General features: G+C 42.0%; 1 protein-coding gene across 4 annotated transcripts in view; it reads right to left on the bottom strand.

Moving 5' to 3' along the window:
• ESR1 (estrogen receptor 1) overlaps positions 1–22,730 on the bottom strand; it is a 340,324-nt gene that overhangs the window by 267,391 nt on the left and 50,203 nt on the right. Inside the window, exon 1 of one of the 4 annotated variants that reach the window (XM_053292714.1) lies at positions 3,336–3,344. The exons of the other annotated variants lie outside the window; for them this stretch is intronic. The gene's annotated coding sequence lies outside the window, so the exon portion shown is untranslated. Of the gene's footprint in view, positions 1–3,335; positions 3,345–22,730 lie in introns of those variants that run through there. 4 annotated transcript variants of the gene reach the window in all.

Here is a 22,730-nt window from a genome sequence, read left to right as displayed (position 1 = left end):
CACTTTGTATACAAGGAGAGAAAGGATTCTACTTCTGATCCTGGCTTAGAACAAGCCAGAATCTCTTGTTTTGTCTGAATGGGGCAATCCTGGCTTATTTTAGACAAAGTTCCAAAAGTAAACCTGGATTTGAAGTTGAGATTGTATTCCAGCATTACATCTGAACTGATCCATAAGAAATACTTGTTAATCAGGTTGTAAATCCCCCTTGATCATGTGCATCTGTGAACATGAGACCATAAAATAACGGTTTCCTATTAAAATCAGGTACTCATGGTCTGTCAGTTAAATCATAATATACTTATAGAGAAAATCCTTCTACTTAAAAGCCAAGCATATAGAAATAATATCTTTTATTAAGGAGACATTATTTCTTTCTATGTATATATAAAAAATCCATACATCTAGTTTTCTAATAAATGATAATTGGAAGTACATGTGCTAGCACAGCTTCTCCCAAACCAGATCCACTTCTTGTCTTTGGTAAGTACTCAGTCATACTCTTCAGCCACATTTGCTGTTCTGTTCAGAATAATACATACGTTGTATCAAAATGTTCCATGTATACTGTCATGTCTGTCAACTATCAACGCTTGGTAACAGTATTATGCTTATGGAACAATCGCTTTTCCAGTTATATATTGAAGTAGGAGTAAAAGTCCATCCAATTTTCATGCCAATATATGAGCTGGTAAAATAAACTGTCACTTGTTAGTTGAATTGCTTCTCATATTGCTTCTCAGCTGTTGTGTAAACACAAAAATGCATTTTCATCTCTTGAGTGGAACTAACAGGACTTTGGTTATTTCAGCTACAGTTGCTCTGTCTTGTCAGGTATTGGCATGCCCAGAACAGGAAAGAGCAAGGAGCATAGCCAGATGCCAACGAAGGAAAATCAGGGTTATTCATTATTTCAACAACCTCTGGTGTTTTGTTTCCCCCCGCCTTATGTGTGCATTATTTTCTGCTGGAATAATACTGTGCCATGCCTGAAGTACTCTGGAGTGATCACTAATGCAATGCAACTATTCTTTCACAGACTAGACCGTTCAGTGTTTTCTAGGGCAGCGAATTCTTATCACAGAGCTAAGTGTTGAAAAGTTTCTAATTCAATATAACCTCTGATAAAATGTGTTTACATAATTTCTGCTATAATTACTAGTACTCATTTAAAAAAAACTAAAAATTATTAGTAAAAGATGTAATCATGACTATCAACCATCATGATTCTAAATACATTAAGTTGCTCAAAGACAGAAGTATTTTGAAAGGTGCATTGTGAGTACACTCTTGAGGCAAAAAAACCTACAATCCATTACAATGATTTGGAACTGAGGCTGGACAACTAATAACTAGACAAGTTATTATGGACAAAATTTCCAAGGAAAGTAACTTGCACAAGCTATAATGTAGCTCTTGGGTAATACAAACATAATACAATGGAATTTGCACAGAAGATTGTGTGCCTTTTAAAAACAATATTGTGGATTATTGGAACAGTGTATTGACAGCTTGATCATATACTGTACAAGGGCCATCTCTATTAATGGGCAAGGAGGCCACTGGGAAGGGCAGGATTGAGCAGGTAGCAGGCCACAGTCTTTACTAATGGGACAGACCCTCTAGGATTACATTAATCGTGATGGTTATAATGGACTTCCATTACCAGAGACAGTATGCCAATGAATGCCAGTTTCTGGGAACAATCATGGGGATGGTTTTTGCCTTTTTGACTTGCTTGTGGTCCTCCCAAAGCCAGTTGTCCACTGTGAGAAACAGGATGCTGGACTAAATTGACCTTTGGTTTAATCCAGCAGGGCTCATCTTACATTAAAAAAGAAAAGGAGGCTAAGCTGACCCTACACTGTCTCCTATCTCTCCCAGACTACCCTACAGCAAATGTGCAATAGTTATTAAGCATTAATTGAGTGTAGGATATGTAGAACCTGATCGCTCTCGAACTGCTCTGCCATGAACCAGGGCGATTCAAGCGGCTCAATCGCAAACCAGACCACCCTTCAGGAATGAGGCCCAGCCCAAGATTGAACCAAACCCAGTCCAAAGTGAACTGGTTCAATGGCAAGAGGGGTGGAGGAGGGAAGGAGAGGGGAGGGTGGCACTGGGAGGTGGTGAGAAGCATCTTTCAAAGTAAATGAGAAGGTCCTTACTGGGTACCAAAGCTGCCTGGAGCAGCAGCACATGCGCGGAGGCAAGGTGAGTGCTGAAGCCACACCACCACACAGGTTGCTCAGGGAGCACTGCACCACTGCTCCAGGCAGCTTCAGTACCTGGTAAGGACCTTCTCATTTACTTTGGAGAATGCCTCTTGCCACCCCTCCCCAAGGTGCAATCGAATCTGTTCACAGACCCATGGTTCAGTCCAAATTTGGAACAAAATGCAAATAACAGTCCGTGTGCACCCCTATTGGAATGGCCCCAGTACCTTAGCCAAGATTGGCCATTGGCTACACAGGTTACAGTAAGCAGGGGAAAGGGAATGATAGAACTCTCTCCTCCCTATCCCTTCTACCTTATTATCTAGTCAAGTCTCACCAGACTGTTCTATTAGATGTGTATGAAATGGTTTTTGTCTTCTGTTATGAGCTTGAAAATGAAACACAAACCGCCCTGTGCCATTTTGGAAGGGCAGTATACAAATCAAATAAATAATAATAATGATGATGATGATAATAATAATAAATGATGTTTGCTGTTTGTTTACATTGTAAACTGCCCTTAGAATTTATATAGGGTGTTATATAATTGTGACAAATAAATAAATGGCTGAAATGTTTTGTCAAAATAACTGGTCCGAGCAGTTGTTTCGATGGAACAAACTTGAAACATTTTGAATGTTTCAGCCATAGGGAACAATGGGGGAACTTGAAACACCCCATTGTTCCCCATGGGTAGCTCCTAGGGACACCAGAGTGGGTTGGGTGGTAGGGCATGATGGGTGCTACCTACCACCCAACCTTCAAAAGAAACGGGCAAGCAGGCCAGGCTACTTGTGAGAACAGACTTATTGACTGAGTACACCTTGCAATGAAGATTGCAGAGCAGACAAGTAAATGAAGCACAAGTTAGCTCAAGGCCAGACATGGAGCTTGTCACAGCAGTCACAAAGAAAAATAACATACACACAGAGAGAGCTGTCACTGTCCATTTTTTTGCCACAAAACTATCTCACAAACAAAACAAACCACAGCTCAAGGAAGGAAGGCACCCAAGTTCTGCCTTTGTCAATCGGAGATCTAGCAAAATCAGATAGTTATAGCAGCCATAGCACAGCATATTATAATCAGTGATGTGAAAAGAAAACCACAAAATCAAACCTTCCTTGATTCCTTCCTCCTCTCCTAATGTTTCCTCTTCAAGAACTCTCTGTCTCCCAGTCCCTTTGAATACATTTTGAAATTCCCTCCTTTTGGGGTATCCTCCTCCTTCCTGCCTTCTCCCAGCCAATGGGGGCACAGTTGCCCTTGACAACACTTGATTTATATGATAACAAGCCAACCAAGAAGCAAGAAGAATTGGAACAAGCTAATCAGAACAAGCTAATCAGAAGCCAGTGCCAGAAAGCCAATCAGCAAGGGAAAATGGGCCTTCAAAATAGCACTTGGAACATCAAAACACTTCAATCAAAATGAGGTTGTTCTGCTCTGAGTTTGAAACAACCCATTTATTTAAAGGGTGTTGTGTTTCTAGCTCAAAACACTCGTAAAAACTCCCCACCAGGGAAACCTATTCTCTTGAACAGTGAGTCATTACTAGAACCATTGTGCTGGGTTTTTTCTAAGGCTATTGGTGTATCAAATCTTTCATTATTGCTTTTATTCAAAAATTAGAAGTTCAGTTATTTTATTCATAAATTAGAGGGACTACCACACTATAGAGAGCCACTGTCTAGAGACAGTGGCTGACTTCCAGACTAACCTTCTGCAGATGTGCCAGATTTTTCTGTTGTGTGACAGGGAGGAAATTTTTTCAGTGATTTCCCTCATTCACTCTGCAGCCACCTGATCTCTTTCAATCCATGATTAAATTCTAAATGTGGGAGGCACATGCAGCTGCAAAGGGAAAGTGGGTATTGCTGAAATTTGCTCCTCCCACCTTACACATCAGAAAAACTTGGCACATTCACAGGAGGTTAGTCTGAATATTGGTCAATGACTTTTTGATGTCTCTTGATATTTTTTTTATTTTATTTGACATCAGCATCACACATAAAGTAGAAAGCTTTACAGATTACATAATAGGTTTTAAACAGAAAGGAGGGGTTCATGGAGTCCACCTCTGTATTTCATGGTTGTTAGAGTCAATAAAAGATTGATATGATAGACCAGAGTATGCATATGAGAGACCAGAGTTTAAGTTCTCTATATTTTATCTTCTCAAAGAACTGGGATTACTTATCAATCAACACTGTTTTACAATCAAAATATTTATAAACTTTGATTTAAATATCCATAAACTATGTTTTAAGCCATTCAGTATATAGATTTTACTGGCAAGTGAAGGGGTTAGTAATTACTTCTGAAGCAGCAAATATATTTTGAGCAATTTTGATATTTTATTTATTTATGCCCTCTCTAATCCCTATCATTCATCCATGAACATATGGTGCTCTTATTTGATGATACTAAGGATGTTTCAGGGAGGCACAGATGATTTAAAAATATTCTAGGGGTGGCCAAATAATAGACACAAACAGTTTTTAATGTATTATTTGTTTAGTTTCTTCTGGTCTTTCCACCAATGTAGCTAAAGCAGCATACAGATATTAAATAATATCTAACACGATCAGCAGCAGCAATAGAAACAGCAGATACAATCTAAACTGTAGAAAGGGTGTTGTACACCAAATGCCCTTCAACATTTTAAAAAATGTATTCAGAATGTATCTAAAAGCTGCAAGAAATTGGGCCTGTCACATTTCTCCAGGGAGGGAATTCTGGCAGTATCACCCTTAAGAAAGCCTTGTCCCCAGTACTCACCACGCAAGTTTCCAGTAAAGACGAGCCAGAGAGCAGGGTATTTGAAGTTAGTCTTAGAGATTAGGCAGGCTTCTTATAAAAACAGGGAAATTACTTATTTATATGTTTAGTTAAAAAAGATGTGAACAATTTTATTATTTTCATCAACAGACAATCAACAGACTGACACATGAATTCTATACACCATAACTTGGAAGCAACTCCCACATTTAAATGGGACATACTTCTTAAGCAAATGTGCTTAGGATAACATATTTGTTAATTTTAAATGCAGGAGGTTAGCTTGAGTGCATACATGTGGATTGTAAATCAGCATACTGATCACTGCTGAATGTACGTTCTTACTGCAGTATCATTCTGTTTAGCAACAAGAGTGGTCTGCTCTCCAGCATTTTAAAAATTCAAGAAGAGTTCATCTAGTGGTAGCTGTATGCTCAAGTGGGTGCTGTAGTAGACAATTTGAAGTGCAGCAGATGTACCATGATGTACCTACAGATGTAGGGAGAGGAGAGCTGGTCTTGTGGTAGCAAGCATGACTTGTCCCCATAGCTACGCAGGGTTTGCCCTGGTTGCATCTGAATGGGAGACTTGATGTGTGTGAGCACTGCAAGATATTCCCCTCAGGGGATGAAGCCACTCTGGGAAGAGCAGAAGGTTTCAAGTTCCCTCCCTGGCTTCTCCAAGATAGGGCTGAGAGAGATTCTCTCCTGCCTGCAACCTTGGAGAAGCCGCTGCCAGTCTGTGAAGACAATACTGAGCTAGATAGACCAATGGTCTGACTCCGTATATGGCAGTTTCCTATGTTCCTATGCACCATAAAAAACCAGCTACCTTTTCTCCCAGGATCTATCCATGCAAGACAGCCATGTTTCACATCACAATTCACATTTCACGTCACTATTCACATTTCACGTCACAATTTGCCTTACAATCTCACAATCCTATCTATCAGCCATATAAGCAACAGGTAACCATTAATGGCCAATATACCCTTTAGTTTCCATGGAGAGCTATTCACATGAAGCATGAGTGGCTTGTACTTCCCATTTCTTCTTCTCTACTATAAGGGAATTGTGGGTCTCTGCTGTAACACTGTTCATACATCCTGCTGTGACACTGTTTATACACTTGGCTTCCAAGTTCATTAATCTCACTGAAAGGACCATCTGTAAATTCTATCCACCATGTTACAGTGAAAACAAAGAAAAAGCATGTTTGAATCATTCATATTTATTTTGCTGCTTCTTTAAATAGTGTGCAAAGCAACTCTGATGTCCAATTTTCTTAATAAGAGCTTGAACATTTTGTCAAGTAGAGCAAATACTTTGCTCCTGGCAACAATTCATTGTGCTGCTTGCATCATACATGCTTGCTCTGGATAAATGCTTATGCAGGGCAAGTGTAGTACTGTAATAATGTTATAGATGGTTATAACAAAGGCTTCTCTTTGTTGTCCTCACATGAGGCAAGGTGAATTTACAAGATTAAAAACTACAATGTTCCACTTCTGCTGACAAACCACTTTTAGAATTGCATGATCAGGGGTTGAAAGAGGTGGCTCTTCCCGCTTGTAACTGCCACCTCAGAGCTATTCAAGAACCACCTTGCCCTGAGTGAAGGACAGGGGAGAGATAAGTTGATGAAGGAGAAAATCATGAAAAGAGAAAGCAAGAGCCTCCCTTGAAAACAAGGTTAAGGGAGCCCATTTTCCAGAACGTCTGTCAGTCACGGGTGCAAGTTCTGTAAGCAGCCGCAGCTAGCAGACTTGGGGGAGTCTCCAAAATGCACTCACACAGTGCATTATCGGAGCTCTGGGGGGCAGGGTGATGCGTCCCAGCACCCCGACCCTCGGAGCTGCTGGAAGGATCCAATGCTTATTTGGTGGGTGATCAGCCTGCCCAGGGATGTCACAAGGATTGTCTGCAGGGAGGTAAGTGCTTTCAGGCTTCCTCCCCGCAAAAACAGGTAGCCCTTTCTCACTGCACATGAGAAAGGGCTCACTAGTTACTCTGTAACAAGTATGAAAGGTATCTATTGTAAACAAAATTAATGAATTCCAGTGGTATATTATTCTTGAAGGTGAGTCTCACGATTGGTGAGACTCACCGAAATGGGGTTTGCGGGGAGAACGGGCTTAGCCCGCTCTGCCCGCAGACGATCCCCAGACAGCCCAGGGTGGCTGGATCGGCCGTCCACGTGACTGCCGGCTCCGTCACGGAGTTGGTGGGGGCTGCGGGGATCGGAGGCCATGCAGCCCCCAGAAGTTCCAGGATGCCCCGCATGAGCGCGCGAGGCATCCTGGAGAGACCCCCAGGGTCAGGAGGCTTGTTTCAGCCTCCCGGTGGGGGTCTCATCATGTGCTGCCGTGGTGCGGAGCTGCGGCGCGGCAATACATGATAAAAAAGACAGGGTTAGTGCCCCAACTGGTTCCATGACAGAGCCAGTAATTGTCTGGGCAGCCAATCTGGCCACCCAAGGAGGGCTTCCTGCTCATGTGCTAACTGGGCAAAGAGGCACCCCGTGGTGATTCTCTTTATTTAGCAGGGGGAGAGTAACTGGCCCTATTCACCCCCAGCACAGTACTTCCAGTGACTGTTGCTGGTGTGTGTCTTAAGTTTCTTTTTAGAATGTGAGCCCTTTGGGGACAGGGAGCCATCTTATTTGTTTGTTATTTCTCTTTGTAAACCGCCCTGAGCCATTTTTGGAAGGGCGGTATAGAAATCGAATGATGATGATGATGATGATGATGATGATGATGTGCTGGGAGAGTGGGTCAAGCCCACTCTTCCCACATACCCCAGTCAGGCTCTCTACACTGCTCATGTGGAGAGCCTTGTTGTTGGTTATCATCTTTGAAGCCCTTAATGGTTTGGGTCCTGGATAGCTGAAGGACTGTGTGGTTCCAAGGGTTTCTACCCATCCAACAAGGTTGTCGGAAAGGGCTTTGCTCCACCTGCCAACATCTCTGTTGTTGCCCCCAGATTCTGGAGTGCTCTCCTGGGGGATGTCCCTTTTCTGATATCTGTGGCTACTTTTAAAAAACGACTTTAAATTTTTTTTAATTCGTACAGGCTTTTTTATTTGTTCAGGCCAATCTCCCTGCTCCCCTGCTGCTCAGTATTGTCTTTTTATGGCTGCTGCTTTGTGGTGTTTTTAATGCTTTGATGTTTAATTGATTTTAATATTTTAATGTAATTAATGTAATTAATTGGATTTTAGTGGATTTTAACTTTTGTAAACTGCTTTGGGATGAATTTTCTGGAAGGTGGTATAAAAATTGAGCAATAAACAAACAAAATATCACAGTGTGCTTGTGTTGTCAATAAACTTTATTTCCTTGTCTCAAAAACCTTGTCTCTGGGTTTGTTGCTCCTCTGGGGTATTCTAATGTTGGCATTTGCTTGTCCAGACTGCAGTCTATTTGTTATGTAACAACAAACAACAACAAATATTTATATACCGCTTTTCAACAAAAGTTTCCAAAGCGGTTTACATAAAGAAATAATAAATAAATAAGATGGCTCCCTGTCCCCAAAGGGCTCACAATCTAATTTGCAATGTACACTTGCAAATTAGGTTTTGAACTAAATTTCTTCATCAGTAAAAGAGCATAGATACACTTGTGAGTAGTGTACATGTGTGTGAACAAGTGTGGTAATGTGTGAGGAAAGGCAAGTTCTCTTATTTAGCTTAGTCTGCTACAAAAATGTGGGGGGGAGGGTAAATCCCATCGATTGGATGACAGCTATTGCCTATGTCAGCCATTCTTGTGGAAGGTCATGGCTCCTTTTGGAGACAATTTTTGTAAGAAACAAATACATATCAATATTTTATTTCCCCTGATGGAGAACAAATAATCAAAATGCACTGGGATTGTTATCTAAATCTTTGTCTCTGGCTTCCACTGTATTCTCTTGCTGTTTTTGCTTTGTTGCCCCCTATTATAAACCTCATACATTTGTGACAGGCGGATGCAGGTAGTAAGTAGATTGGGGTGCTATATCAATATTGAAAACATACATTTTGCCATTACAAAACTATCTAATGAGAACAATTTCTCATATTGCAGATAAAATATAATCTGTTTGCAAATATTTTAATGCAATAAGCACTCACGCAAATATTTTAATGAAGTAAGCACCCACGTCTAATGGGAACAGTTTCTCCCATTATGCAGATAAGATAATCTGCTTGCATATTTTCCTGCAATAAGCATGTGCACACACAAACAATTTTATGTAACATATAACATATAAGACCCTGCATCTTTCAAAGTGCTCCACCACTCAAGTGCTATCTCTTGTATTTTTGTTTTTAAATGTTTTACTCTGGGGGAGTTATGCCAAGCATACAATTCTATCACCATGGCTTTTGATGTAAATTTCATAAAGAGGAGTGCTTCACTCTGTTATGTGGTTACTTAGAACAAAATGTTCATAACTATCGGTTCCAGAGCCAGCGTGCTAATGGGGATGGCTGAGACAGCTGCCTCAGGTGGCAGATTGCCCACAAATCACCACCACATCTGCCTCCCAGTGCTCTCCATAGCCATACCTGGCAGTGGACCAACTACTACTTTTCTAACCCAACCACTGCCTGCAGAACAACTGAGAAGGAACCAAATAGAACTGGCTGCTTATGCAGGCACTCCTGTTATCTGATTGGTCCACCCGCAACACATGATGGGGGACCAGTATGGTGGCCTGCATGCCTGCTTCCCAGGCCGAGCCTGCAACTCCACACTTCGCTCACCTGGTATCACAGCTAATGCTGCAAAAGGATGGGGAGCAGCTGATTGTTGATAAAAAGGGAAACCAGAGCAATGCTGCCTATAATATTTAAGGTTCTACAAATATAAACAAAATGTATGTTTCAAAAGATCCCGCCTATTGATGATGCTTTGTTAATAGCAGAGAGTTGAACTGAACCTGAAGCCATAACCCAGAGAGGCTTTTTGAGTGTACTGGAATGGAACTTGAGCCTAATATCTCAAGATGGACCAGAACTGGAATGGAACCCCTAAACTAAAAAGCTGTAACCAGTTCAGAATAAGTGGCTTGATAACTGGGCACTCAAATTCTTTTTAAAGAAGTGGTGAGGGCTCCTCTCTGCTCCAGCTACTTATGTAGGAAATAAAATTTCCTAGTAAACCATCTGAAAAAAAGAGGAGGAATAGTAAGAGGTGCATCTAGGTTATTTTGGAGCCTGGACTTAAGGCTTTTGGAGGGCTGACCCCCTCCCCTGCAAATTAAGCATCATCATGCTCTGCTAGGCGACCACACCACCTGGGACAGACTAAAGAAGATTTTGGGGGGCCAAGGGGCTATGGAGGCCCTGGGCTTTGGCCCCAAAGTCCAGGGGTAAGAGCGCCTTTGGGAATAGTAGATTGGTAGGCAGAGCCTAGGACTGGTAGTCTGGTACTCAAGTAGAAACTTCCGACAGACTGTTGTACAGCACCAATAAGGCCTCAGTAGACTGATACTGTACCATGACTTTCTGCAGGCTTCTTTTATTATTTCCTTACCACTCATCCTGAGGGCTAGTTAGTTAAAGCTTGCTTTTTGTTTAGTTAAGACTGAGTCCCAGCAAAGAGAGGGGAGATTATTTAAATAGAGCTGTAATTAATTAGGAGATTCCTGCTAACTGAGCAAAGAGACACCTTTTAAAGTGGTGATTCCCTTATATTTAGCAGGGGGAGAGCAACCAGCTTTATCCAATCCCAGCACAGCATCCTTCCAGTGGCTGTTGCTGGTATCTGCCTTAGGTTTATTTTTAGATTGTGAGCCCTTTAGGGACAGAGGACTATCTTATTTATGTATGATTTATTTTTCTATGTAAACCAGTTTGAGAACTTTGGTTGAAGAATGGTATATAAAAATTCATGTGGTTGTAGTAGTTCGAGAGGAAATGGATATGAAAACCTCATTAATAGTCATTTTACTACTTTACTTAAAGCCTTCCCTTTCATTTTGGCCTAAAAAAAATTCTCCACTGGCCACTCTCTAAGACCATTTTTAAAAGAGTTTAGAATTGCTGTTGAAGCTGAACTGGACCCAAACCCCAATTTTTAATGGCTCAATTGCCATGAAAGTAGCCATGCAATCATAGTAATAATCAAGTTAAACAAGAAGTAGTGTAAAGATAAAAAGATTCAAGGGTTGATTTTTCTCTTGCCCTAGTTATCTCAGCTGGGGCTTGCACTGTGCCCTAAAATCTCTCCAGAGACCCAAACCTAAGCACAGTTCAAAAGTATTATGAAACCTCTCTGTTTAAACTGTCTTTTATGTCATTTTAATGCTTCCTTGAATAAAAAGCTCTTGACTGCACTGAACTAGCTGAGCAAGTAAATGGCTACACTAAACCTTTCTCTCTAGTTTGTATTTGGAGGAAGATTTTTATGTAGAGGAGTATTAAAAATATTATCCCTCTCCAGTTGCAGTCTAAAGTGGTAAAATTCAGAATTCTACTCCCTCCGCCTACCACTTCATTCTCCATAATATGTAGACCAGCTCTTAGTAGATTTGGAGTCTTTTTTCCTTACAGCAATAAAGTGTAGGATACACAAAGCTTTTACTAAAGTTCCAAGCACAATCTTATTCTCTCTGAGAAGAACCCACCTCTTTTCATTACCACTTTTGTTGCCACTGGGGGAAAAGGCGGTTTCTTCTTGGAATGCAAGAGCCTGCCAGCAAGTGGCACCGCAAACAATGTACAAGGCATCTTCTTGGCGTCTGTAGGGAATAGCACAGAAGCCTGCAGTAGTGCGTTTACAGGGAGTAAGGTTGCGGTTGGAACTTGTGTGAAAACTCTGAGTATCCTTCACTTTATTGATACCAACCAGGCTATCGCATTAAAGGTAGAAAAATTTCTTGCTGGTGCCATACAAAATTAGGAGTTCGAAACATAAATTCCAATCGAATAATCTGGTCTAACCTAGCATTTTAATTTTTCTCTCTGGTTCCTTTCTGAGTTGCCATTCTGAATTGTCTTTGTGTCTTGATAAATATTGTTATCCTTTTTGCTAGCCATGTTACCCTTCTGATTTTGTAATGGTCTTATTTTATATGCCTGTTGTGCTGAAATAAAGATACTGTACAGTGGCGTATCGGGGGGAAACGGCGCCCAGGGCTGGCCGGCCCTGAAATGGTGCCCCCCGCCGCCCCCTCGGCCCCCACATACCTGGCGGCGGCGCCCCCAGGCGGCAGATCGCCGGCGGTGGTGGCGATTTGGCGGCGATTTGGCGGCGTGCGTGCGGCGGCATTGGCGATGGCCTGTAGCGGGCCGAGCAGCGGCGCGGTGGGTCGCCCGTGGCGTTGGCATGGCCTGTAGCGGGCCAAGGGGTGGCGTGGCGGATCGCCTGCCGAGGACTACTGCAGAGCGGCGCCGAGCCTGCTGGCCCGGCGCCACTCTGCAGTAGTCCTCGGCGGGCGATCCGCCACGCCGCCGCTCGGCCCGCTACAGGCCATGCCAACGCCGCAGGCGACCCACCGCGCCGCCGCCTGGCCCGCCACTGCCAAATCGCCGCCGTACACCCGCCGCCACACTCGGCGGGCAATCCAGGGGGGTGCGGGGGGCACTTTTTGGCGCCCCCCACGTGATCCGCCAGGGTGGCGCCCGGGGCACCTGCCCCCCCGCCCCCCCGCCCCCCCTATAGTTATGCCCCTGACACTGTAGATACATGCTATATTCATGGCAAGCATGCTAATCTCCAGGTCATTCAGTTCTTCATAATGACTGACAGCCTTATCATTGTCATTATTAATGGCAGTTATGTGCTTTTAAGTACTCCACAGCAGGATCAAACTGAATATGCCCTGCTTTCTACATCAGTGTATCTCTATGCTAGGAAACATTGCAACTATTGGACATCTGTCAGTTACATTTTATATTTTGACTTACTGAAGACTCCTGGAAATTAATGGCTGGAATGACAGGGAACAGCTGTTGGTTTGTCACTTTTCTCCTTCTCTGCTTATTTTAGTCTTCTTCCCCTCCCTCCCTCTCTCCCTCTCCTCTTTCTTTCTTTCTTTCTTTCTTAGACCTCTCCTCTTACACTGCACTTGTTTTTCTGGTCCTCCACTTTTTTCTTCTTCCTTTCCTCCTATCCCTTCTTTCAGAGCCCTTCTTCCTTTCTGGCATTTTCTTTGGATGTTGGTTTTGTATACCATGTTTTGTTTTGTTTTTAAATTGTGGTTTGGAACATTCGTGATCAGCGTTTCTTAGATGCCAATAAATGTTGCTGTTCAACATGAGCATTGTGAAAAGGAAAGCAGGCAGTGGCATGAAACACAGAAAAGTATAATGTTGCTACCTGATTGCCTTTCCAGAGGCCCTCAACTGAAAAGAATGACACGTATTTTAAGCATAACTAAAGGTAATTAAGTTTCTAAAGTAGTGGTTTTCTATAGGAGGAGGATGTGTATTCACCAAATCTGACATTTCTAAACCCTTAAGTATCCCAGAAGGTGAGAAGAAGCATGGGTTTTGTGAGCAACCAACCCATGATGCACCCTTGGATATATGTTAGTTTCCCATACCCTTCCCCAAACCCAATAATGCATGATTTGTAATAATCATCAAGTTTATTTTTTAGACATTTATATTTCCCATTTCATCTCGCTGGGTGTCATCCACAGAATGGAAACTATGAATGCCATCCATTACGAAACTATGAATGCCATCCATTAAGTTTTAAAGTGATTTGTATTAGTATTCCTTTTGCAATTTGTAAACTCATAAAAATAATAAAGATTGAATGTCTGAATATCTGCTGATTATGACACAATTAAAAGCAACAAGTTTCTGTCTTAAGAAAGGTAGTGCAACATAATTGAGGCAGCCCCACATGATAAATGCTCTGAACTACAGAAATGTTCCCTCACTGGATTACCACAATATTAGGAACATACATAGGAAGCTGCCATATACTGAGTCAGACAACTGGTCTATCTAGCTCAGTATTGTCTACACAGACTGGCAGTTGCTTCTCCAAGGTTGCAGGCAGGAATCGCTCTCAGAGAAGCAGGGGAGGGAACTTGAAACCTTCTGCTCTCCCCAGAGCGGCTCCATCCCCTGAGGAGAATATCTTACAGTGCTCATATGTGGTCTCCCATTCAAATGCAACCAGGGCAGACCCTGCTTAGCTAGGGGGACAAGTCATGCTTGCTACCACAAGACCAGCTCTCCTCTCCACAGTATCACAAATATTGTGTTGAGGCATAGCAATAAATAATGCTGGCTTCTACTTGATTCTGAGGCAGCAATTATGTTGAACTGATATTTCAGTATATGTCATTAGCTATCTTGAAAAAGGCCAGTGTTCAAAATGAAAGCCATAATCTCCTTCCCATTCCATGTTAATCCTTCTGTTGTATTTTACATTAACTTTAAAAGCAAGCTTCCAATTGGACTTGTCAAAGATGACACACAACAGCTCCTGGCTAGGACTTGGGCAGTGGTGGTGACTTTTGGAGGGTCTGTGGGCTGCATGGTATATGTATCCCAGGTATGTCTGGGGTTTGCTAGGGCTTGGTGAGGGAGAGTCACTTTGATGAAGCAGATTACTCTTGCGGATCATGCCCTAAAGTACTAAAGTAAAGACTGAACTATAAAAATATATGTGGTTATTTCTGTTAAAGGATTAAACTGGTTATTGGTATAGATGTCTACCAACAGTATAATTAAAATGAGAAATCTTAGGAGGCATCCATGGAGTATTGAGAAAGCAGAATTATTGCTTCATACAAATGCCATAGCTGGGAATGTTTCTAGATGGTAGTAATTCGAGCTGTCTGACTGCCTGGGACATCTGAGTTTGGGATATTCTAGAAAGTAATTTTACTTAATTTTTTTGCCACAGTGTAGATCAAAGATATTAAAACGAGGTTAGCCATAATTGCAATGGTTATGATTTAGATTATTATGAAACCATTGCATGTGTGCATATTAATATTTTTAAATCATTTTAATTCATCCCAAACCAAAATCTTATTTCCACACACACACACCAAATAACCATATGCTTCTGGTCTGTGGGCTGGTTTCCTGCCAAGCTTTCTCCTTCTATTTATGTTACAAATGGAAAATATACACAAGCTACTTTACAAATTACAAAGCACCGTGCTAACTTTAATATCAATATGAAGCATAAATCTTCATGAGCAAGTGAATTCTGCATTAACTGGTATACTTAATTGCATTTAATTTTGGAACATTTCAGTTTTATTTTTAGCTGTTTTATTGTATTTTAAAATTTTTATTCCTGATCATTGATTGATTTTAACTGTTTTATGATATTTGTGAACTGCCCTGAGCTATTCTGTAAGGGCGGTCTAAAAACCAATCAAATAAATAAATAAATAAATAATCAGGCATTACCTAAGCAGCTCCCATTTTGAATTTTAAGCATCCATTTTGGACATGCAAGACTATGACATAGGACAGAAGCTTGTACCTTGATGTTTCTAGGCTCAGAAACTCAAGAACTGAACCTAGTACTCTGGCATTTTAACAGAGATTTGACAGCCCGTCCTGCAATAGTTGTTGGACAAAAAAAGCCCAAATGGACCAACATGGCCCTAATTAAATACAGTGTACAGTGTACACTGTAGCCTCATTTAGATGCTATTTACCAGAGCCTGTACTCAAGTATAGCCTCTGTAAAAGTCCTGGGAGTCCTGCCCAGAGAGTCAATCATTTATTTTCCCCAACACACTGCTCACACTTACAGCCTTCGTCGGATGAAGTAAAGGCTGTAAGCATGATGGTGTATGCTTCTGTTATCAGGAGACTTGAGCATCTGAGTCTCTCAGTCATGGAAGCGCCCACCATTACGCTTCTCCTCTTCAGACATAATGTGTGAACAGGGCTCATGTCCAAGTAATTATTGTAATTAGATGCTTGCCAAACACCCCATCAATGTTCCAGATGTTGTTGACTACAACTCCCATAATCCCCAAGCAAAAGCCATTACAGCTGGGGATTCTGGGAGTTGTAGTCAACAACATCTGGGAATCCCTGTAAGAGGGAACACTGCACCCCATATGCTGTTGGACTTCTTGGATTAGGGGGCAGCCTAGGAAGTCTCTCCAGCCCACTGAGGAACTTACTGTGGCATTCAATCCAAGATGCCAAAAGAGCCACCCTTTTTCTGAGATATTTCATATCTTCTCAGCAAAACAAGAGAGGTATAAAACTTCTGTTTTCTTCTCCCAGCCTCTCTTTTTCTCTCTCTCTTCCTCACAGTAGCTTGGCTTGGCCACCTCTTGAATTCCTCCCAGTGGCAGCCATTGAGAGCGTGCTGGGTGGGTTATTAGAGGAACCTTTAAAAAGTGATTACCGCTGGCACCTGCAAGCTGATGCAAGTAGCAGGATCCCACCTAGGATCCCACCTTGTGGCTGCTGCAACTCCGGCATTCACCTGTACGTGTGCAAAGGCCATTTGCATGGTCAGCATGGTGTTGCTGACCTCACAAATGGCTTCCGCACGTACGCAGAAGCCAGGTGAGTGCCAAAGTCACAGCAGCCGCCAGGTGGGGCACCGCTGTTCGTGACAGCTTGCAAGTGCCAGTGGTACCACCAGTAATAGCTTTTTAAAGGTACCTCTCACATTTCCCCCAGCACCACCCTCACCTACTGCCACGGATCCCTCCTCTCACTGGAACAGCCTTCAGATCCATTCTGTTATACCCACTGTGGAAGCCAGTATTCAATGCCAGATAACTGTGTTAGTCTTTTTACAAACATAAAATAAAATATATTTCTTTCTTTTGAAAGGTTTTGGCCTCTCTACACTGTTTGCCTCCAGGATGCTTTATAGTAACTCTTCATTATCTAGACCCAAAAGTTAAACATGATAATTTTATGTTAGTGAATCTGGTTCTGCTCTACCAGATATATATCTGACTGCTTCCCCCGATGGTCACAAATAGCTGCAGAAGGGAAAGAATTGTCCTAGCATCTGAGTAATTCCTCCTTCTAGAGTGTAATCATTTCCAGCTACCTGACTGCTTGGGGCAGCTGTATTTGGGATAGTCAAGAAACTACTGTAAACTAATTTTGCCACAATATAGATCAAAGAGATTAATATGTGATTAGCCATAATTGCAATGTTTGACCCTGCACCAGACATACAAACTAGATGCACAATATGTATGAAACACAGATAACTTTATTTGCCACTGCATTCTAGTCTGTGTTCAATATTTGTTCCAGGTCACAGCAGAATTGTAATTAACTGAATCTCAGATATTCCAACTACTGATTTCTAAATCCCTTATATGCTTACCATGTAGCCTCATGTCAAGCTCAATTTACACATACACATACATACACACACAACCAACACACAACCATCATCCTTTAAACTGTGGATGATGAGGTGTTTAAAAGATCCCTCAATTTTACTCTAATGTATGGATGAGTCGTCGTTTTAAAATCTGTAATGTCTCCAATGTGCCCTGCTGCTGCCAATAAATCTGTAGTCCCAAAAGAAATACACCTTTCCTCTTTTCCCTTAGTAGATGGTGGTAGCTCTGAGCATGGGAAGGCTAAATTTAGAAACTTAGTAGAATTTTACAAGTATAATGCACTCATTAAAGTGCATTATAATGTTTTATATTCTCAAGGATTAAATGAAAAGGTGTTAAAATATATACATTCTGATTGTTTTTCTAGGGTGGTGGTTGTTAACTAAGAAGATTGTAAGAAATAGATTCCATTTCATATTCCTAGCCAAATCTTCAGCCAATTACCCTAAACCAGTGATTCTCAAACTTGGGTCCTCAGGTGTTATTGGACTTCAACTCCCATAATCCCCAACCAAAGGCCACTGAGGCTGGGGATTATGGGAGTTGAAGTCCAATAACACCTGAGGACCCAAGTTTGAGAATCCCTGCCCTCAACCTACTCTTCAGTGAGAACTCACATCCAGTAGATATTCTGGTATTCCTGCCCTTTAAGAATTCAAGGCTCACTTGCTACAGATTTTAATTGGCTATGGCAGCTGCTTTACAGTCTTCAGGCACAGGTGTTCCATCCAGCTACCAGTTACAAGCTTGCTAGAAGACCTTACGTCTCCACTCTGGTTTCCCTTTGCATTGGCTCCCAGACTCCAGCCACCAAGACCTTTCCTCTTTGGTCAGTCTCCTGAAAATTGCACAGATTCTCCCAGGACGTTTTTAGGGACTTCCTTGTCTTCTCCTAATGACTAGCTCACTTCAGCCTACCCAACTCTTCAGTGATGGACGTCTTATTTCTTGGTGTCTGCCTTCTTCCTTGGCGTCCCTCTCTCCACTGTCTCTTTATAAAGTTGACAGGCATACTGTCCTGAGCCCCTTGCTCTAGATCTTTTGTAATCTCCATTTAGTCCTTGGAAGAGTCTGTTTCCCCAATTCCCATTGACTTGACCACAAATGACAAAAGATCTTTCTTGTCCAGCAGGTTATTTCGATGGCCAATCACTTTTAGATTTCGGTTTTTATTCATTCTCTCTTTTCAATGGCAGCTCTGCTATAAGCTCACAGCATGAACTCAAACCTCCAGCTATCATTCTTAGTTACCAAAATGGCTGCCTACCAACACTTGTTACCAACCAGTCCCATACAAGTCTCTCTATTGTAAACTTCATAGGACCATACAGTAACACTTTACCCTGTTGTGTCTGTACACAAGCAACTGTTAACCTTTGGCATGCGGACATAAACACCTTTAAAAAACATTTAAATGAAGCCAAATTCTCCACAGGAACAGTGCCCTGGTAACTTAAATGATTGTGGGAGCTGAGATTGGACTCTGGAGATGTTGCATCCAATTTCCTGCCCTGGAAAGCTGCAGCTGGGTTTCCTGTACAGGCAGGATATCAGAGAGCATTTTAAGTGTCCAGTTGCTTCAGTAAAGCAGGTAGAGGTAAGGAGGAGAGAGAATTGAGCAGAGGGAAAGAGGGAAGAAGGTGAATAGGAGGTGGGTGAAAGAATGTGGGATCTCAAAGGCCAATCCCCTATAGCAGGGGTGGGGAACCTTGGCACTCCAGCTGTTTTTGGACTACAACTCCCATAATCACCAGCCACAGAGGCCAATAGCTAGGGATTATGGGAATTGTAGGCCAACATCTGCAGGAGTGCCAAGGTTCCCCATCCCTGCCCTATAGGATCCTTTCTGTTGCAAGAGAGGGATGACTACTTCCCCTTGAGCTTATTTTTATTTATTATTTTATTTATTTATCAAATTTGTACACCGCCCCAACTTTCATCTCTGGGCAGTTAACAATAGCATAAAACAGTAAAATATATACAAAAACTTTAAACAATCTAACAATTTAAAAATCACCTACAAATTAAAACCTTAAAATTTCTAAAGAACTGAAAAAGCTTGGGTGAAGAGGTGGATTTTTAAATGCTTTTTTAAAATTGTCAGAGATGCGGAGGATCGTATCTCAGTAGTATTTTGTGTATTTAAAATATTGATATCCAGCCCTTCCATTACAATACTGCTCCTTGAATTCGGTTGGAGCTCCTTTGCCCACCCTTAAGACTAATTTTCACTTTATCTAAGATTTTCCAGGCTCAAGCAAGGGGGTACAGTGGTTGCCCCTAAAGCTGGATCCCTGGAAAACATGAATTGGGTGGAACAGGAGGATAAAACAGAAAGCTTTCTCTATATTCCACCCCCACCCCACCTACCAGGTACTTTGAAATCAGTGGGTCATTTCAGGCCTCAATATGTGACTATGCCCCCTGCTAACTGAGCAAAGAGGCAACATTTTAAAGTGGCGATTCTCTTTATTTAGCACGGGGAGGGCAACTGGCCCTATCCATCCCCAGCACAGCATAGCTCCAGTGGCTGTTGCTGGTATCTATCGGATATGTCTTTTTAGATGGTTAGCTGGGCCCTTTGGGGACAGGGATCCATCAATATTTGTTTTTATTTCTCTATATAAATCACTATGGGAACTTTTGATGAAAAGTGGTATATAAATATTTGTTGTGTTTGTGGTCTATGCCAAGTTTGCTGGGTCACAGATTTTGCAGGCCTGCTGAAGGCAGTAATGCTATAGAGTATAACAACAAGAATCAACATCAGAGCTGGAGTAAAAAACACACACACACACACACACACACACACACACACACACACACACACACACAGTGATTGCCCAGTGTCCTTCTCTTAATAATATACATGTTCCTTTCCTAAGATGTCATTCATTTGAAAACTGAATACCATTCTGAGGGCAATGTGTGTTCCAGAGTTCTGAAAAGGAAGATATTTCTGAATTTTATAGATCTTCAACATAACTGAAATATTTCTAGTTACTTGCCAGTCTCTAAGGTTCTGGCAGTAATAATCTTTTTATTATCAATAACACAAGTTCTTTTATGTAACTTATTTTTCTGTTAATTTTTAAAAGTAATATAGTGAAAAATAATGTTAAGCTTAAATAAATTACTCTGCTTTACCATGATAAACCAAAACTTCTTCTTTTTCAGTTTAAAAATGTGTTCTACTACAATAAAATGTTTCTGCTATGATGGTTTACTTAGCAACAGAAATAGCCACTTGCGAAATGAAGTCTTCTTTTCCAGGAAGCAAAAATACACACACAAACACACATATTCCATGCATTCTTCTGTACAAATATAAATTACTCATCATTCTGGGAGGACTGTTATAGTCAGGAAGAAATTAAACCACAGGAGGAACCAAGGCACAAAGTGCATGATGGAACCCATAGATGTATCCATCTAAGATAGCAATTTAATTCCTCTGCACAAAGAAACATTCTACCCTTCCATTTCCATCTCCAGCAAATTTATTTATTTATTTATTGAATTTATAGCCTTTATGGGGGAAAGTAATGGAAAAATACTTTCTTTCCTGTAATAGGGCCAAGGTCTATGAGCCAATATCAAATCTTCATAAGCCTACCATGCACAGTGGCCTACCAGGTGCATGACAATTCTTTCTTCTGTTCCTGCAGTCCTGAACAGCAACTGCCCTTTCTCCAAGGAACTCAGGGTGGCTCCTTGATTCTTTTCACCCTATTTTTGTGCATACATAAACACCCTACATTATGGTAAGATACATCCTCTGCATCTACCTATTATCAGCCAGAGTATAGAGCAGGGCCCTTGGAAACAACTTGACAAGAGGATGACTGCAGCAGAAAAGAATATCATAGGAATAAGAGAGAGCAGGAGAATCCTTAACAAAGAAGTCATAGGAACATAGGAAGCTGCCATATACTGAGTCAGACCATTGGTCTATCTAGCTCAGTATTGTCTTCACAGACTGGCAGCGGCTTCTCCAAGGTTGCAGGCTGGAATCTCTCTCAGCCCTGTCTTGGAGAAGCCAGGGAGGGAACTTGAAACATTCTGCGATGTGCGCAATGTGCGCAATGTGCATGTGTGTGCGAGGACCAGGCGCACATGCAGATGTTACTTCCGCCACTTCTGGCTGAGAACTAGGGAAGGGGCAGCAGGGAGGTATGCTGCCACCCCATATGCTTTCCAAAAAAACAGAGCACCAGTGGGGGAAGAGCAGCGGGGGGTAATTGCACCCTCCCCCGCCCTTAAAGAACCACACACCCCCAGCGATAAACTTTCAAACGGTGCTACATTCAAACTGGTTCGGAGGCCTCTACAATGGCCTCCTGACCGGTTCATGCACATCCCTACTGCCCATGCGCCCACACAAGTGGTGTGGCAGTGAGCCCAGTGGTGATGTGGGGGAGGCAGCTGGGGCCGCTAGGTCCACCCTGTGATTATGCACCCTGTGAGCAGCTGCCTAGCAGTTCCTCTCTCCCCCATCCGGCTTTATGACCAAGATGGCAGCTGGCAGACCGGAGCTCTAGATGACTGGCAAGTGAAGTAGGAGGTGGGCACTTGTCCTCCTACCTCACTTTAAGCCTGGGTAGTGGGTCAGGGCTACCCAGGGAAGGAGTGGTGGGATGAGGAGTGATCCTAGGGGCTCTCACAACCAGACCTACCTGGACTTCCCCAGTCCTACTCAGGTAGGGCCAATCATGAGAACAACCTCAATATAAGCCTTACATGAAACACATAATAATTTTCAATAAAGAACATCACTGATGGGGTGGAACACCTATAGCCACAGCTGCCTGAGTGTACCAGAAAAATGATTTATTGATTTATTCTTTCATTGCTGTTAATTAAGCCTCTATAAATTTAGTTATTGTTTAATTTGTACTAATATTAATTTAGTCACTCTTTCATTTATCTTCCATTTGTTTAGTTACTCTACAGGTTTTTGTGTTTTGAGGGTTTCCCCCCTCTATTTTTAAAACAGTTTTTACTGGCCACAGAAGCAGCACTAGCAGCTACCTTTGCAACTGCCTACTGGTGGCTGCCAGTTTGATTTTCTCACAGTGCCCCAGATGTAGCATAATTCCATGTCATTGTGAGGAAACGTGCAATGACCACAAAAATATATAGTATAAATGATAGTCCCTACTGGCTACTGTCACTTCCCCCCACATTCTGCCAAGTGATGTTGCATCTGGACCATTGTGGAAAAATCAAAATGGCAACTGGCAACACCCTGTCCGCTTAGAAGATCTGCCTTTGTCAACAAGAATGGGAACAGATGATGAGTTCCAAAAATGAAGAAAAAGTGAAAAAGATTAGCCTGATTCAGTTCATTTTTTCATTTGCTCCTAAATCAATGCAGGCTCCTAACTAGTGTACAATACAGTAGTAAAAGATCACTTGGGTTCCT

This window comes from Hemicordylus capensis, chromosome 1 (genome assembly GCF_027244095.1).
Source record: "Hemicordylus capensis ecotype Gifberg chromosome 1, rHemCap1.1.pri, whole genome shotgun sequence".
NCBI classification, from domain to species: Eukaryota; Metazoa; Chordata; class Lepidosauria; order Squamata; family Cordylidae; genus Hemicordylus; species Hemicordylus capensis.
This window is presented reverse-complemented; position numbering and strand designations above follow the sequence as displayed.